This window comes from Plecotus auritus, assembly GCF_963455305.1.
Source record: "Plecotus auritus genome assembly, chromosome: X".
Taxonomy (NCBI): Eukaryota; Metazoa; Chordata; class Mammalia; order Chiroptera; family Vespertilionidae; genus Plecotus; species Plecotus auritus.
The window spans coordinates 93,888,438-93,898,658 of NC_137784.1; the positions used below are offsets into that span (position 1 = coordinate 93,888,438).

Genomic DNA, 10,221 nt, shown 5'->3' on the forward strand with positions numbered 1-10,221 from the left:
TTAAAATTTCACCCTACTTACATATCTAATCTCCAATCCCCTGCTCCAAGTCCATACACACCTCTCTCTTAGCTGTCTTAACTATCCAAAAAATTGTTTTTCTCTCTGTCCTTTTGTTGTTGTTCGCTTGAATGTTGATTATATCGAATTTTTATGCTTTTTTGTGAGACTGTTTTGCTTATTTTTCTTTTGTTTGTTTATTTTTTTGTTTGTTTTGTGCTTCTGTTTTCCCTTGCCTGACTCAATATTAGTTGATGTTGTAGTCTGTATTAATCCCCAGGTACTTGTTGCTGGCATTTGCTGGGATTAGTGGTAGTTCTATTGGAGTTTTATCCCCATATATATAGTTTGTTCCCCTTTCTCTCTTAGTCTCTTTCTTGTTTCTCTTACTTTTTTTTTCCTTTTCCCAATTTCATTTTGACACTCCTTTTTTTTCTTTATTTCTGTTTTTTTCCTCTTCTTCTTTCTCTCCTATCCCCTAATTTGCCTTTCTCTGGTGGTCACCTTTATTGGAGGTTATTAATATCATGAATACATTTCTGTTCAGTGCCTTGTGTGTTGTATCTGGTTGTGCTGTATTTTGTGCCTTTAAATCAACACAGGAGAGAGAGAACTACATAACCAGACATCCAGAGAAGAGAGACCATGGGGACACAAAGACACAGCCCGCATATGAAAGAAAAGCAGGCATCACCAGAAGAGGAAGTAAATGAAATGGAGGCAAGCAAGCTTCCAGAAAAAGAATTGAGAGAAATGGTCATAAGGTGGCTGAAAAGAATGGAAGATAAATTTGACAGTATGAGCAAGAACCAAGAGGAAATGAAGAAGAACCAAGAAGAAATGAAAAATGACATCGCTGCTGTAAAGAACTCAATAGAAAGCATCAAGAGTAGACTAGAAGAAGCAGAGGACCGCATCAGTGAGCTAGAAGACAAGATGGGAAAAAATACCCAAGTAGAGCAGCTTCTAGAAAAAAAAATTAAAAAGCAGGAGGAGAGCCTAAGGGAACTTTGGGACAACAGAAAACAAAAAAACATCTGCATAATAAAGGTCCCAGAAGGAAAAGAAGCTGAGCAAGGAATAGAAAACCTGTTTGAAGTAATAATGACAGAAAATTTCCCTGATATAGGGAAGAAAAAACCCACACAAATCCAAAAACCCACACAGAGTCCCAAGCAAAATGAACCCCAAAAGACCGACGTTAGGGCACATCATAATTAAATTGGCAAACACCAACGACAAAGTAAGAATCTTAAAAGTGGCAAGAGAGAGACAGAAAGTTACATACAAAGGAACCCCCATCAGACTAGCAACTGATTTCTCAACAGAAACTCATCAGGCCAGAAGGGAATGGAATGAAATATACAAAGTCATGCAAAGGCAGGGTCTGAATCCAAGAATACTGTACCTGGCAAGGCTATCAATCAAAATTGAAGGTAAAATCAGGAGCTTCACAGACAAAAAAGGACTAAGGGAATTTATTACCACCAAACCAGCAATCCAAGAAATGCTAAAGGGTCTGCTGTAAAAAAAAAAAAAAGAAATAGGAAGCGAAGAAGGAACACAGGGGTAAAGAATAAAAATGGCAACAAATAAGTACCTATCAATAATAACTTTAAATGTAAATGGATTAAATGTCCCAAAAAAGACATAGGGTAACGAATTGGATAAGAAAACAAGACCCATATATCTGCTGTCTACAAGAAAAACACCCCAGAAAAAAAGATGCACACAGACTGAGGGTGAAGGGATGGAAAAAGGCTTTCCAGGTGAATGGAAATGAAAAAAAAGCTGGGGTAGCCATACTTATATCTGACAAATTAGATCTCAAAGTGAAGGACATAACAAGAGATAAGGAAGGCCACTTCATAATACTAAAGGGAGGAATCCAACAAGAAGAAATAACTCTGGTAAACATATATGCACCCAATACAGGAGCACACAAATACATAAAAAAAAACTTCTGGAGGATATCAAAGGAGAGATTGACAGCAATACAATCATAGTAGGAGACTTTAATACCCCACTATCACCATTGGACAAATCCTCTAAACAAAAACTCAGCAAAGAAACATCAATCCTAAATGACTCACTAGACCAGATGGAATTAATTGACATCTTCAGAACATTTCACCCCAAAGCCACAGAATATACATTCTTCTCAAGTGCTCATGGGTCATTTTCAACGAATAGACCATATACTGGGTCACAGGTAAAGTCTCTTCAAATTCAAGAAGATAGAAATCATATTAAGCATCTTCTCATATCACAGTGGCATAAAACTGGAAATCAACTACAATAAAAACAATCCAAAGAAATCAAACACATGGAGACTAAACAGCATGCTAGTAAACAATGACTGGGTTACCAGATAGATCAAAGAAGAAATAAAAAACATCATGGCAACAAATGACAATGAAAACACTACAATCCAAAATATATGGGACACAACGAAAGCAGTCTTGAGAGGGAATTCATAGCCCTACAAGCCTACTGCAAAAAAACAAGAAACAATGGTAATAAATTACCTAACCTTACAACTCAAAGAGTTAGAAAAAGAGCAACAAGAAAAGCCCAGTGTAAGCAGAAGGAAGGAAATAATAAAGATCAGAGCACAGATAAACGACATAGAGACCAAAGAAACAATACAAAAGATCAACAAAACCAAGAGTTGGTTCTTTGAAAGGATAAACAAGATTGATGAACCTCTAGCCAGGCTCACCAAGAAGCAAACAAGACACATATATCAGAGAGAGGACCCAAATAAACAAAATCAGAAATGAAAGAGGGAAAATTACAACAGATCCCACCGAAATACAAAGGATTGCTAAAAAATACTACGAACAACTCTATTCCAACAAACTGGACAACCTGGAGGAAATGGACATATTCCTAGAAGAATATAACCTTCAAAAATTCAATCAGGAAAAATATAAACAGCTCAATATGCCAGTAACTATAAAGAAATTAAAGCAGCCATCAAAAAGCTTCTGGCAAACAAAAGCCCGGGGCCAGACGGCTTCACAGGAGAGTTCTACCAAACATTCAAGGAAGAACTAAAACCTATCCTCTTCAGACTATTCCAAAAAATTCAAGAGGAAGGAACACTTCCAAGCTCCTCCTATGAAGCCAGCATCACCCTAATACCAAAACCAGATAAAGACAACACAATGAAGGAGAATTACAGGCCAATATCCCTCATGAATGTAGATGCCAAAATCTTCAACAAAATTCTAGCAAATTGGATCCTGCAGTACAGCAGAAAGATCATACACCATGACCAAGTAGGATTTATCCCAGGAATGCAAGGATGGTACAATATCTTTAAATCAATAAATGTGATACATCACATAAACAAATTGAGATATAAAAATCACATAGTCATATCAATTGATGCAGAAAAAGCATTTGACAAAATCCAACACACTTTCTTCATAAAAACTCTCAACAAGGTGGGAATAGAAGGATCATATCTCAACATAATAAAAGCTTTATATGATAAACCCACAGCTAACATCATACTCAATGGGCAAAAACTAAAACCATTTCCCCTAAGAACAGGAAGAAGACAGGAATGCCCACTCTCACCACTCCTGTTTGACATAGTACTAGAAGTATTAGCCATTGCAATTAGACAAGAAGAAGAAATAAAAGGCATCCAAATTGGAAAAGAAGAATTAAAGCTGTCCTTATTTGCAGATGACATGATATTGTACATAAAAAACCCGAAAGACTCCATCAAAAAACTAACAGACTTAATAAATGAATTCGGCAAGGTAGCAGGATACAAAATTAACGCCAAAAAATCTATGGCACTTCTGTACACCAATAGTGAGCTTACAGAAAGAGAGACTAAAAAAGCAATCCCATTTACCATTGCACCAAAAAAATTAAGATACCTAAGAATAAACTTAACCAAGGAGGTAAAAGACCCATATGCGGAAAACTACAGGACACTGAAAAAAGAGATAGAGGAAGATGTAAACAGATGGAAGAACATACCATGTTCATGGATTGGTAGAATTAACATCATTAAAATGTCCATACTACCCAAAGCAATCTATAGATTCAATGCCCTCCACATTAAAATACCAATGGCATATCTCACAGACCTAGAAAGAACTCTCCAAAAATTCATCTGGAATAAAAAAAGACCCCGAATAGCCACAGCAATCCTGAGAAAGAAGAATAAAGTAGGAGGGATCTCAATACCAGATTTCAAGCTGTATTACAAAGCCACTGTCCTCAAAACAGCCTGGTACTGACACAAGAACAGACATATAGATTAATGGAATAGAATAGAGAATCCAGATATCGACCCAAACCACTATGCAAAATTAATATTTGACAAAGGAGGCATGAGCATACAATGGAGTCAAGACAGTCTCTTCAATAAATGGTGTTGGGAAAATTGGACAGATACATGCAAAAAAATGAAACTAGATCAACAACTTACACCATACACAAAAATAAACTCAAAATGGATACAGGACTTAAATATAAGATGGGAAACCATAAAAATACTAGAGGAATCCACAGGCAGCAAAATATCAGACATATGCCGAAAGAACTTTTTCACTGATACTGCCCCTAGGGCAATGGAAGTCAAAGAGAAAATAAACAAATGGGACTACATCAAAATAAAAAGCTTTTGTACAGCAAAAGAAACCATCAACAAAACAACAAGAAACCCCACTGTAAGGGAGAACATATTTGCAAATGTTATCACTGATAAAGGTTTAATCACCAACATCTACAGGCAGCTTATACAACTTCATAAAAGGAAGATAAATGATCCAATAAAAAAATGTGCAACGAACCTAAATAGAATCTTTTCGAAAGAAGACAGAAGGAAGGCCAAGAGACACATGAAAACATGCTCAAAGTCACTAATCATCAGAGAGATGCAAATTAAAATGACAATGCGATACCATCTCACACCTGTCAGAATGGCTATCATCAACAAATCAACAAACGACAAGTGTTGGCGAGGATGCGGAGAAAAAGGAACCCTCGTGCACTGCTGGTGGGAATGCAGTCTGGGGCAGCCACTGTGGAGAACAGTATGGAGTTTCCTCAAATAACTGAAAGTGGAACTCTCATTTGACCCAGTAATCCCATTCCTGGGAATATATCCTAAGAAACTAGAAACACCAATCAGAAAGGATATATGCACCCCTATGTTCATAGCAGCACAATTTATAATAGCTAAGATTTGGAAACAGCCTAGGTGCCCGTCAGCAGAAGACTGGATCAGAAAACTATGGTACATCTACACAATGGAATACTATGCTGCCATAAAAAAGAAGGAATTCTTACCATTTGTAGGAACCTGGATGGAATTGGAGAACATTATACTAAGTGAAATAAGCCAGTCAATGAAAGAAAAATACAACATGATCTCACTCATTTGTGGATAACAAAAAACATTATAAACTGATGAACAAAAAGATAGATACAAAGTCAGTAAAGCATCAAACAGACTTTCAAATTACAGCGGGAAGTTTAGGGAGAGGTGGGGGTAATAAGAGATCAACCAAAGGACTTATATGCATGCATATAAGAGTAACCAACGGATGCAAAACATTGGGGGGTGAGGGCATGTATGGGAGTGGGATTGGGGGGGGCAATGGTAAGATATGTACACATAATAATACCTTAATAAAAAATAAAAAATTAAAAAAAAATTAAAAATGGAACTCCCATTTGACCCAGTGATCCCACTTCTAGGAATATATTCCAGGAAACCAGAAACACCAATCAGAAAGGATATATGCACCCCTATCTTTATAGCAGCACAGTTCACCATAGCTAAGATTTGGAAACAGCCTAAGTGCCCATCAGCAGATGACTGGATTATAAAACTGTGGTACATCTACACAATGGAATACTACACTGCTGTAAAAAGGAAGGAATTCTTACCATTTGCAACAGCATGGATGGACCTGGGGAGCATTATGCTAAGCAAAATAAGCCAGTCAGAGAAAGATAAATATCACATGATCTCAATTGTTTATGGAATATAATGAACAACATAAACTGATGAACAAAAATAGAACCAGAAGCATCAAAAAGACCGTCCAGCCTAAGAGGGAAGGCAGGGGAGGGGGTTGAGGGGAAGGGTAAGAGATCAACCAAAGGACTGTATGCATGCATATGAACATAAGTAGACAGATACATGTTGGTAAATGCTAACTGTCCATATTCACATAGAGACACAGTGTAATCTCTGAGCCCAATACACAGAGAAAGAGGGAAAAAAGCTAGAATTCTATGCACTACTACACAGAGGCCTAGCAACCTCTAGCACCCAGCAGAGCTAAGGGAGCAGAAGGTTTTTCTTTTTTCCCACAGAGCACGGTGGTGTTGATTCCATTAAGCTTTTCTTGAGACAAGAAGGTATAAAAATGAATTTGGAACAGAAAGGGGCAAAGATTCTTTTCCCACTGTATTCTGCTCAAGGTACATCCCCCCCCCCCACCACAATAAGGTGAGAACCATGGTGTAAAGGAGAGAAAAAGAGACCTCAAAAACAGGGCGACTGAGCACAAGGCGGGGGGGGGGGGGGAAGAAAAAGGAAAAAAAGACTGCAACTTGTTCCCAGAGACTGGAGAAAATTAAAAAAGGGTGGAATCCATCAGTGTTCATTAGTCATCTTCTCCTTCTTCCTCTCCTTCTTCTCCCTCATCATCATCTTCATCTTCTTCACCTTCATCCTCATCCCCTTTTTCATCAATATCTTCCAACCTTCTTCTTCTTCATCATCATCATCATCTTCTTCTTCTCCTTCCCCTTCTTCATCATCCATGTCAGGAACCAAGTAGTACTGTAAAGGATTTGGCCAAATGTCATCTTTGGTGACTTCTCCTAACTCATCTGCACCTGCATCAGAATGGTCAGTAAACCTGGTAAAGAAGCTTTCTGGTTCCTCATGATGTCTCTTCCTGCTGGCTTTATTCTGTGTTTGACTTAAACGTTTCGTCAAATCCTTTCCAGATTTCCATTTGATTTCGGTGGACTGTGAAGATGGATCACCATTCTCATTCAGATGAAACTCTTTGGAGAGAACTTTATTTTCGAAGTAAGGATTTTCATCAAAATAAAAATCTGTAACCTGATTTAATATCTTCAAATTCTGTCACTTCAACTCTTGTCAAATAATGCAGCACCTCTTCAGCCTCTTCCCCAAGCAGTGCAGACACTTGTGGATGGTTGACAAATGTTGTTACCCAAAAATTTGGGATTTGGGCGATTAATTCTGACCTCTTCTGAAAAAATGGTTGACGGAGTTTGTTATATTTCTGTTCTACTTTCAAAATCTCCTCACTGGCTTGTTCATTAAGTCTGTCTATTTCATTTTGTACTTCATCAATACGTTCAATCGCTTCTTGCTGTTCTTTTTCTCCCTTCCGCACGTCCGGAGGGGTCGGCTTCTTCTCCAGCTTGGGGGCTGGAGCCAGTTTATTCGTTTGAGGTGGGAGCAAGGACTGGCGTTTGGGGGCCATGCTGTGAGGCAAGTCCGAGGATCTGATCGCTGGGAAGTCGCCGGGCTCGGAGGCGCGCTGAGCACTGGCCTTGTGTGAACTTTTAATTTAAAAGATTATCTATAGAGATTTAAATAAAATCTCTGAACAGCTTAGGCTTATGGATTCACTTTCATTTGATGTATGACCCAAAGACCACTTGCATCAGAAGCATTTGGGGACCTTGTTAAAAACGTAGATTCCAGCTTGGCAGGGTGTGGCTTAGTGGTTGAGCTTCTACCTATGAACCAGAAGGTCACAGTTCAGTTCCTGGTCAGGACACATGCTTGGGTTGCAAGCTCAATCCCCAGTAGGGGGCATGCAAGAGGCAGCCAATCAATGATCATCTCTCATCACTAATGTTTCTATCTTTCTCTCTCCCCTCTTCCTTCTTCTCTGAAATCAATAAAAAATATTTTAAATGCAAATTCCAGACACCTATCCTAGACCTACTCTATTTCTGAAGATAGAGTTTATAAATCTACATTTGCAAATGGCTTCCCAGGTAATTCTGATGCACCTGAAAATTTGAGAACTGGCACTCCAAATCAGGTATATTTGGTGTATACAAGGAATAATGGCATCAGGAACTAATGACCTAGTGGACCTGGCTCTACAACTAATTTCCTATGTGACTTTGGGCAAATCAATTAATATCTCTGAACCTCAGTCTTCTCATCTGTAAAAAGGGACAAATTTTGTTTTTATCCTCTCCAAGTTGTATAGATCAAATATAAATGGGTGTGAAAGTTCTTTAGAGTTTTATAAAAATAGCACACATTATTATTATTATGGGTGGGGTCAGGGAGAACAGACTAGAGGAATGCTGTTGGCAAGGACTGAAGGGAAAAGAATCTAGTTTCTTTCCTTTTCCCATCAGAGTCCAGACAATGGATTGTAGTATTGTGGAATTTTTCAAGGTCCTTTCCAAGTCACAACCTCCCCCTCCTTCATGCATTCATAGTTTACTGTTAACAGTGAAAGAAGGCCCCTCTCTTCCACAATATTCCTTTAGTTGAAAATCTATCTGAACAAGTTGAGGTCAGCTCCGGGTTCTGATTGGTGACCAACACGGCACTGTCAGACTATAAGACACATCACCTTTCCCCTTACTTATTAGGGCAAATATAATTGAACAATACTTACCTGCATATTAGCAGAGATGAAAAAATAAAACATATTTTTGTTCTCATTCATAATTGGGCGCAGGAGTGGTACATGTAGTCACTTAAAAGAAACAGAAAATATTGTTCATTCTTCATGCTTAATGAGTCCAAACATTTGTGTCTGATATAAAATGGGGGATCGCTTTATTTTCAAGATGCATTACCCTACTTAGTTCCTCTTCCTTACCCTCCACTCTCCGAAGTCTTAACTCAAAGGATTTCATAATGGATTTCAACACATCTAAGATTCAAATTGGGTCTAGGATTGTGTCCAAACATCTGGCTTTCAACTTCTGAATGCCTAGGTCATTTCTGCCTCTCAGAAAAGAATGTCTACCCATTCTTGTCAATTCCCTGAGCTCCATCTCAGTGACTTTCTCCTCTGCTATTTTGACTTTCTGACCAGGAAATGGATTTCATTAGCTTTAGCTTGCGGAGAGAGGCTGTACCTGAGGTGACCCCAAAAGTTGTTCAAATATTCCATCCAAAGGCAGGCAAATGCTGTATGGGAAGTCACAAAGAAAAGGAAAAAAAAAGAGAGAAGAGATGAAATCAGGCTTTGATGAGCAGTTCAGCCCCGCCAGCCTCTTGGAAGGGAGCCAGCGCTGGTAAAGCAGCAGCAGCTCTGGGTTTCAGTCAGTCTGGAATGCACTTCAGTACAGCCCAGCCTCCATCTCGTTAAAGGCCTAGCGTTTGATGATTCAGCTGCTTGCGGCTGCCAGGAGAAATTTGGCCAACTGTTTGAAAAACACTGTCTGCCCCAGACCACACTTGTTTTTATTCTCTGCCTGTTGTCAGGGGCCCCTTCTGAAATGGAACACCTCAGGAAATCAGACCCAAACTCTGAGGAGTATAGGCTACCTCTTGTGCCCCCTTTTCAAAGGCAATTATACCAAAATAGGGATTGTTTGCAGCAGAGTAGTTGGCCTAGGGATGTTGAAAGCAGACAATGCGTTATCAGGAAATGATCTCTCATTAGATCTACTTTAGATCAAATGAAAAACATAGTGTACTAGCAGACTCATCAGACATTAAAGGCACAGCTGAGATCTGCCATTGCTGAACTCCCCATATATCAGTTTGTTCAAAGATGCAGGTTAAAGGGTAATGGAGATACTCATTTGGGGAAGGGATTGAGTAAGATCCTTGACTGTAGGCTGGACTCTTGAACTTTACTGTTTGCTTCTGAAAGATCCCTTAGAGCTGCAGGCCCAACTTTCTAACAAAGAAAGCAGATCCTCAAAGTGGACTGGGCTGCCTCATGCAGACATAAACATATTACCTTCAACATTGCTTATCGGTTAAGAGGATGGCCTTTGGAGTCAGACTGCCTGAATGTGCGGCCCAACTACACCGCTTATTAGTTCTATGTACGTAGGACATTTAGTTCTCCGTGCCTCACTTTTCTTATCAGTAAAATCACTGTACCTTCTTTATAGGGTTGTGAAATATAGAGGAAAATGAGATAATTCACGGAGAATGTCTAGAATAGGGCCTACCATAGGATACGCCCTCAATAATAGTGTTAATTA

At 38.9% G+C, this 10,221-nt stretch overlaps 1 pseudogene across 1 annotated transcript; it reads right to left on the reverse strand.

Annotated features, from left to right (window-relative positions):
- Positions 1–6,647: 6,647 nt before the first annotated feature.
- LOC308240004 (protein SET-like) lies at positions 6,648–7,505 on the reverse strand (annotated as a pseudogene). The gene has a single exon. The product of its transcript is annotated as a protein SET-like (transcript).
- Positions 7,506–10,221: the final 2,716 nt, after the last annotated feature.